This window comes from Pinus tabuliformis, chromosome 3_1, assembly GCF_031772625.1.
Source record: "Pinus tabuliformis cultivar Carrire ecotype Pingquan chromosome 3_1, CPIR1, whole genome shotgun sequence".
Lineage (NCBI taxonomy): Eukaryota > Viridiplantae > Streptophyta > Pinopsida > Pinales > Pinaceae > Pinus > Pinus tabuliformis.
In genome coordinates, this window is record NC_142301.1 from 326412953 (window position 1) to 326421316 (window position 8364).

Genomic DNA, 8364 nt, shown 5'->3' on the forward strand with positions numbered 1-8364 from the left:
TTAAATATTTGGGGGTTTTTATGTATATTTTTATAAAACAGGGGCGGGGAAACATTATATAGGAGCTATACAATAAAGTTAATGTGTTAATATGGTTTTATGAATGGAGAACGCTAAGTTTATAAGGTAAAAACTTAGGTTTTTAGGGAAATGAAAGGATTTTTTTTACACAAGAAATGTGGCTTGTTTTGGCTAAGTAAACACAGAGTTCCACTTAGTATTTTTCATGAAATGAAGTGAACTAGGACCACTGAGCAGATCCCAATGTCCTTGGGGGGAGGTTAGTAAATGATTTTTGGGGAAATGAGAAGGGAAATTAGTCATGCTCCACCTGAACTGTAACCAGACAATTGCCATTGTACTTATGATATTCATGAGAGATGAATTACCTCCTATAGACAGCACTGCTAATCAACCTGCTTCTGCAACCTCAAAACTGCCTACCCAGCCTAACACACCTAACATTTTTTCTTCTCTTTTCTTGGGTGCATTTGAACTAGAAAACCCTTTCTCTCTTGTTTTCTTTTTAACAACCCTCCTATCTAAGTCTGCCCTTATCTCTTCCAGGGGCTCAGATTCAGCTGTTGAGCACCCTTGCTTCTCTACCTAACTACTTATCTGCCAAGCTTAAACTGTTTGAACAGACCTTATTCTCTAATGCTAAAACAAGAAATCTAAACATGGACTGGCCTAGATTGAGTTGTTTGGCCATCCATCAGGCGTGACAAAAGTCACTGATTGCACATTTTAAACTTCTTTGCAAAAATAGGATAGCAGTGGCATTTTGACTAGCACACTTTCCTGGTCTTTTCCTTGGGGTTCATTTTCTTTGTTTTTTGACCAATTCATTCTTTTTGCCCTCTGATTTTTCTTTTAGGGCATACCCTCTTTTCATTTTTTTTTTATTTTTTTGATTTTTTGAAAATATGGAACCTTTGCAGCATGGAAAGGATGATCATATTTGGCATTTCAACAGTCAATCATGAAATATGACACCTATTGGTATAGGAACCTAACAGGGCCTACCGAACTTCTGTGAAGGATGCCACTGGGTTCACCCCGTTCCAATTGGTTTATGGGCTAGAGGCTACCCTTCCGATTGAGTGTGAGATCCCTTCTTTGAAATTATCCATTGAATTACTCCCCAACACTACTCTGGTAGAAGAACGTCTTCTCTACCTAGAGTGGTTGGACAAGACTCGTCAACTAGCCTCTCTAGCTATTGAAGTGCAGAAGAAGAGAGTGAAAACTCACTTCAATCATACTGTCCATCCTCGTTCTTTCGTTGAAGGAGATTTAGTCCTGATCTATGATCAAGTAAATGATAAGCTGGGGGCAGGAAAATTCGAGCCCATGTGGCACAAGCCTTATATTGTAAAGCGAGTTTTGCAAAAATGGGCCTATGATCTGATTGATTATGAAGGAAACCCTCTGGATAAGCCCCGAAATGGGCTTTACCTAAAAAAATATTATGCATGAACCCCATGCACTCTGATTTGTACATACGTGTGTTTTCAGCGGGTGTGTTGTGTGTGTGTTTTTCATGTTTGGCTTGGTGTGTAGGCATAATTGCCGCTTATTGTGTCTTTTGCTTCTTGTGCAGATGTCTGGTACACCTTACGTTGGTTTCACTGATGGTGCCTGCTGCAGTACCCGCAACCTTTCTTCTGCGGCATGGGTGATCTACGATCCTCACGGTGAGTTAGTAGACCTTCAAGGTGTTTTTCTGGGTTGTACCACAAACAATGTCGCTGAGTATAGAGTTGTTATTGAGTTACTGACCGAGGCTATCAACCTCGATATTCAACATTGGTTGTGAATCTAGATTCTCAGCTTGTTGTCCACCAGCTTAATGGGCATTATTCCGTCAGAGACCATCGGATTTTAAGGTTGTATTTATGTGTTAAATTGTTAGAAAGGAATTTTGATTTTATTACATATCAACACATTCCCCAAAGATTAAACATGTTAACTGATGCATTAGCAAACCATGTATTAGACAGAAATTTGTGTAACATGTGATCAAAACAGTATATAGAAGCATTCAAAACACAATAATGAACCATAGAAATATGTATATATATATCTCGTGTGGCGCACCAAGGTGCTCAAAAAATAAGTGTATATGTCCAAATAGAGTCTGTGTTCTCCATACATCCGAGACACATGTCTCTCAAAAAAATCAGCAGGAAATAAAACCTAGGCATCTACTAAAGTGGGTTATGCTCCCTATAGTACACCACCACTTGTGCCACTCGCCTCAACAGGCTGTGCACCCTGGGTATCACTCCTACTGTATGTATCTGAAACTCTATGGGGACCTCCTCAACCCCCATGTAATCAGTTATCCCGCTGTCAGACCCTCAAGATTTTGGGCCATTGTATCCACTGGATCACCCACTGGGGGAGCCAAGGCTAGTGTTCTGATACCCTATGGATCCCTCCGTGCCTCTGGAGCCAGTCCTACAGGTCTCACTGGTCCCACATCTGCAAATACCATAGAGTACATCAATAGGACATATACATGAAAAATATAAAAAACATCATAAAAGATAAAATACAAAAATAATGTGATCAAGTGTCTCACCACCATCATTCCACTGCTCACCAGCGGGCAGCTGGTCTCCACGAAAGTCCATACCAGCATATGGCTAGTCCTCGATGAAGATTGTTTGGCGATCCAACCACTCATGGAATAGTGTCCCCCACGACACTGGTTGTCTGCCACCTCCTCGTGGCATAACATGTGTCCACCACTGTGTGATGCTGGTCTCTCGTGGTTTGGGAAAATCCAATTCCATGTCCTGCAACTGCAGTGCCGACACTTGCTCCAGCATGAGCAGGATCAAGATAGACCCGTAGCCGAATTGTTTCATCTCCCCACGATGAAAGTTGGTTAGATGTCTATTCATGTTTACCATCACTATTTCCGCCCAGTTGAACATGGTCGGATTGAGGCATTCAAGAGCCAATCAGATTTGGGTCTTTGATGCCTCGTGTTGGTCTTGGTAGCCTGCTGCCCTCGTCACCATGAATAGAACTGCATGAAGAACCAAGTCTTCCACCGTCGGAATTGCCACCTTCTCGCTCGTCTTGCGTGCCCATGGGCACACTCATGCCATCAGCATCTCTAGAGATTTGCCCCTGGGTCACTGCCCCTCTAGAATTGGCCTCTCACCATGGCGGGACAATCCGGTCAGGAAATATACATCTGCGGCATTGAACTCAATGTCCTGGCCTCAGATTATGAATTTTCCGTCTGTCTGATTCTAGGCACATATTATCAGCTCTAACAAATTGCGTTGGGCCCGAAGGTGCATAGTAAGGAAGAATTTTAACAACCCGCATGCATGTAAAGCATTTCGACACCCAGCATCAGTAAAAGCTTCCTCATCATTGATATCGTGAGTTTGTTCCTACCAAACAAATGCCATGATGCCTTGCATGACAAGAAAAATGAATTAGAACTCCCTCTGTAAATTTAAATTCATAATTTACGTAAAAAAATTATTTTACGTTGCCATTGCGACTGTTTTTAAAATAGTCGCGATGATGCTCAGTTCGTAGTTCGTTTTTCTTGCGATCAGTGTGAGAATACATTAGTTTCTCACAATGATCCGAAAGTGCTACGTGTAAAATCCGCTCAATCATCACGGACCCAAGCGGCTTTCTTGCGAGGACCGAGAGGCGGACGCTATTTCAAAAAACCATCTAAATTCATCTACCTAGCCCCAAATTACGTGAAGAAAACTACTAAAATGCAGCACACAATGAAATGTACTTACTTGGCGAAGGTTTCAGGACGAATCGCAGACGGATGAGGCCGAAATTAGCTTGAGAACTTTGCTCATGTTGGTGCTCCAACGCTCCAATGGTAAAATGAACAGTGCAAATGGTAAAAACAAATGAATTACCCCACCCCTTTTATAATAAATTTTGAAAATTAAAAAATTATATTTTAAAAATGTGGGCTTTTTCTCAGTTTTATCACATGGTTAGTTAAAGTTTTCGCTTTTTAACTATGTTTCTGCATATATTGATCATTTTATCTTGAATGGGTTTTACGTTTGCCGTGTCTTGTGTAGAATTATAGGTAGTGAGGTTATGTCATGCTTCATGTGCACTTTATCCGTAAATTCTTCTTTAACGCTCATTTCCGACTTAAAAGACAAAAAGATAGCTGAGTTATCCCTTTTGACTCGTTAAACGAAATAAGAGGTGGTCTGCTTTAAGCTCTTTTCCGACCGTGTAAACACAAAAAAGATTGCCTAGCTTTTGTCATTTCAAGCTCGTTATTGGTTACGAAACAACATGATTTCGATCACTTTTCTACTCTTTCAGGTCGAGGCCATTAATCACGAAAAGTACTCCTTGATCGTAATGGTCAAGCGGTTCTTTCAAGTATCATTTTATACATTTTCGGGCTCGAGAGACACAAATCTACGAAAAAGGACCCCCCTGGAGTTTTCTTTTCCGTGTCTTTTTCAAACTCTCTAAACATGAAAAGACTCAGAGTTTTACCTATGTTGGACTCATTAAACCCTGACGACATTGGATTTGTCACCATGATGAGCCTCGAGCTTCTCCTCCCTAGGGCTCGTTAAACAATTACTAGGTTGGATTCAACTGAAGGTTGAACTCATATTACAAGCATATGCTATCCCCTTCAAGCTTGTTCTAAAAAATAATTGGGGTACTCGCAAACAATGTTGGGGGAAAATTTGGAAATCATGATGGCAGCTAGTCACTCTCGAACATCGACACTTTTGCTTCTTGTCGGGTTGGGACATCTATATATCATCATCTGGCCTTTCATGGGTTTGGGTTTCCATTTAGCCTCATTCCATCCGATTCATGCCACCTCTGTCAAGCCTCTGTTCCCTTTGTACTTGAATGCTGCCACCCTTCAGAGTCGTGTCGTCAATGTGTTCAAGAGTACAATCCTTCTGCAGTTTACATCCTTGCCTCCTCCTCTGATACTCTGTTTCACCATCTACTGCTTGTTCCTTATCTCGTGTCGTTGATGGGGGAGACATTATGGCCCTCCTGTGATGGATCATCTCCTGTTAACATCAGCTCATTATCCAGGAGACTGATCTAAAGGTCCCCATTGGTACCTTAGTGCTTGCATGCCTTAATGGAAAGTTCTTCGCGATTGACGGTCAACTTTCATCATTGGTCATTGATTAGGTGATTCCACAAGTGTTCAACTTCAGCTCCTTCTTCACACTTCGTGGATTGTGCTAGACTGTACCTTGAGAACCATTGGCATTATTGGTGGTTTCTCTCGTGCTTGTTAACAATTTTCATGATTGATCGGTAATCAAGCGACTTTCTATTGTGCTCGACCTCATCACATCTATTTGCATGCTAGAATTTGTACTATGATTGGTTAGGTTCAAGACCCTGAACTCAGGTTACATGTGTTCACGCTGCGTGGATTGGTTCATGATTACATGGCTCGTTGATGGATGGCTGCGACCAGACCTTTATCACTATCATGGTCTTATTAGCTGGATGGCTGTGTCCATACCACAGACCTCGTTCGTATGTCTTTTGGATGGCTGCACCCATGCCTAGACTACATGTATTTCACTATCAAAGATAGCAATTGTACTTGCGCCTACAGGTTCTTGTAGATGGTGTTTCCGCTTAGTTAGTTTCATAAAGCATTTCACCCCTCCCACTCTCACAGGCTTCATACTTTAGGGGGCATCTGTTACATAGTAATTTGTCACTGCTTTCACCCCAGTTTTTCTGCTGTGTCATGTGTCCTAATGAAACATGCTCATGCTAAAAAAATGCTCTCTGATGTTGCCAAGTGACCCACTTTTCCTAAGTTTTCTGCCTCATCACGACTTCGGACTTAATATACGCGATGAACAATGGTTGTAAATAGCCTGGTCACGCTTCCAGCACAGAACTACATCTGTTTCCCGCGACAGTCCACTTTCATGCTCCAGCATGAGGAGACTTATTATCTTTAGCGATGATCTGACTGGCTACATTGCTCACTAGCGATGTCAGCGCTAAGGATCTATTATACACTCGCAATGATCTAGATTGGGCAAATTCATTCCAACAGTTGGCCTTCTGGATGTCTCCAGACCTGGTTGTTGGCATAGTTTGTGTCACCCTTCCTCTTCTGGTATGGCAGTTCTGTCATTTGTGCTACCTTCCTTGGGGATAAGCTTACTCTTCCACCTTTCCTGGAGACTCCTCCTATTTAAACACTCACCCTTGCTATGATCAGCTAGTTGGTAAATTCTTGGATTGAGCTGTGCTGTTAGTGTTTGTGAGTTTGCTAGATAGCTGGTGTGGGTGTGACAAATGTGGGATTGTTGATAGCTTGTGGGAGGTTGTGAAGTGCCCTTAACTTTGTGTAAAGATTATGAGTGAGAGAGAACTTTGTATATTGGGAGATCCATCTCTAAAGAGTGAATGCTTGAGAAATACACTGGTTGGACCCTCTGAGAAGGCTTGCGATGTCAAGACTTTGGTTGTAAGCTTGCTCTTATTTCATTATTAATACAATCAATGATGTTTTCCTATGTCTTGTATGTAATTTACTTGATAGCTCATGACTTCTTGAATTTGTGAGTAAATAGATCATTGTTGTTTTTCGGTTACGTGCTTTGTTGTATTTCCTTTGCATTATTTTAGGTTGATCACTCATTGAGGAAAAGGAAGCGGAAGCTGGATCAACGCAATGGAACTCCATCAACCACCGGTTGAGGTAGGCCTCCAACTATGATTGTTTAAGGAAATCTATTGTTGATCTGTCCTTGCTGTGACTAGACCCACTCTAGGGCTAGAAGGGTTGCCTCTGTTCGTAGAGGGAACACTTTCCTGCATCACAGGCCTTGTACCACTTCTCCCCTACATTTGGAATCCGGGTGGCATCTGAAATGATGGATGGTGAAATTGTGAATGTCACCCCAACAAGAGTCACCATGTTGTCCCAAAGATGAGCTACAAAAATTCTGGTGAGCTCAGGGTGATGCTAAACTCTCTCTACCTACTCACAGAACTCATAACAGCCAAGATATTTGAAACATGTAACAACCAATTGAGAGGCCTGCAATTCCCTAAGGTTTTGTGGCTCTTCTATGATAATCATGCCTCCCTTGCATGGTTTTCTATGCTGCCTAGCTCTGTCTGCTGAAGTGTCACTGCCTGTGTTTTCCTCCTCCTCATAGTCTCGGTCCTCTGTGTCCATGTTTGCAAAGCTGGAGGTTGTATGAAGAGAATGAGTGAAAGGGTTTTAGGAGTGAGGGGATGGGAGATGACTCCATGGGCTAAAAATGAATGAGGGAGTAGGAAATAAGAGGGAGGGATTGTTTGAGAAATTGCCCTTGGGAAGAGGGATAAAAGGGATGGAAATGATATGGAATAGGAGTAAAGGGATAAAGGGATAAGGGGATAAAGTTTAGAGAGTAGGGATAGGTGATAGGATGAGCAATGAGGGTTTAGGGTTTTAGGAATACTAGGGGAAAATTTAGGGTTTAGGCACTTGCCATGGAAAATTTAGCTTAGAAGTTAAATTGCAAACCAATCAAGGTAGCATGGAGGACCACTTACTTATATGCAGGTGAGAGAGGGATAATTTGAGGTTTGTATGAAGTTTTGAGGCTTTTCTAGCCTTCCTTCTCAATGCGCAGTGCTGGTGCCTAGACGTGTAGCACCACCCTAGAAGCGCAGTGCCAGTGTAAAATTACACTGCAAAAATTTCCCAAATGCATAGCACCAGCCTCGATGCGCAGCACCAAGCCTTCAACGTGCAATGCCAACTTGTCTACCTCAGAAGCGCAGCGCTGCTCTACTAACGCGCAACGCCACTCAACCACTACTCCAAAAGCATAGCGCCACTCTCCAGAAGCGCAACTCCAAATCTTCTTCACTAAAAATTCACTCAAACTTGCCTCTTCTTCTTGCTTTTTGACTCCTTGCCTTCCAAATGAGAACAATGAACTTGAAAATGAAATGTGGGAGCTTAAATAGGAGTAGATTTTGATTTTTCACTTGAAAAAAACCCACTTTCCAATGTTTCTTGTCCTTCTTCAAAACTTTGTTTTAATTCCTTTTCTTCTTTGTCTCTTTCAAGTGGATAATGCTCGATTGGAACTGATTTTTGCAGTGTTTATTTGTCATGCAGCAAGGAGAGATGCTCTGGTGCAGCTGGGATCATTTATTACATATAGTGACTTAAAATTGCATATGAAATATAAATAAACTCAAAATACTCTGTTTTCACCTCAAAAACATGTTTTTGAGGTGAAAATTACATTAAGTTAAAAGATAATTATTCATTGGCTATGACCTATAAGCCATCATGTTTGAATTATTCATCATCCTGATACCCTT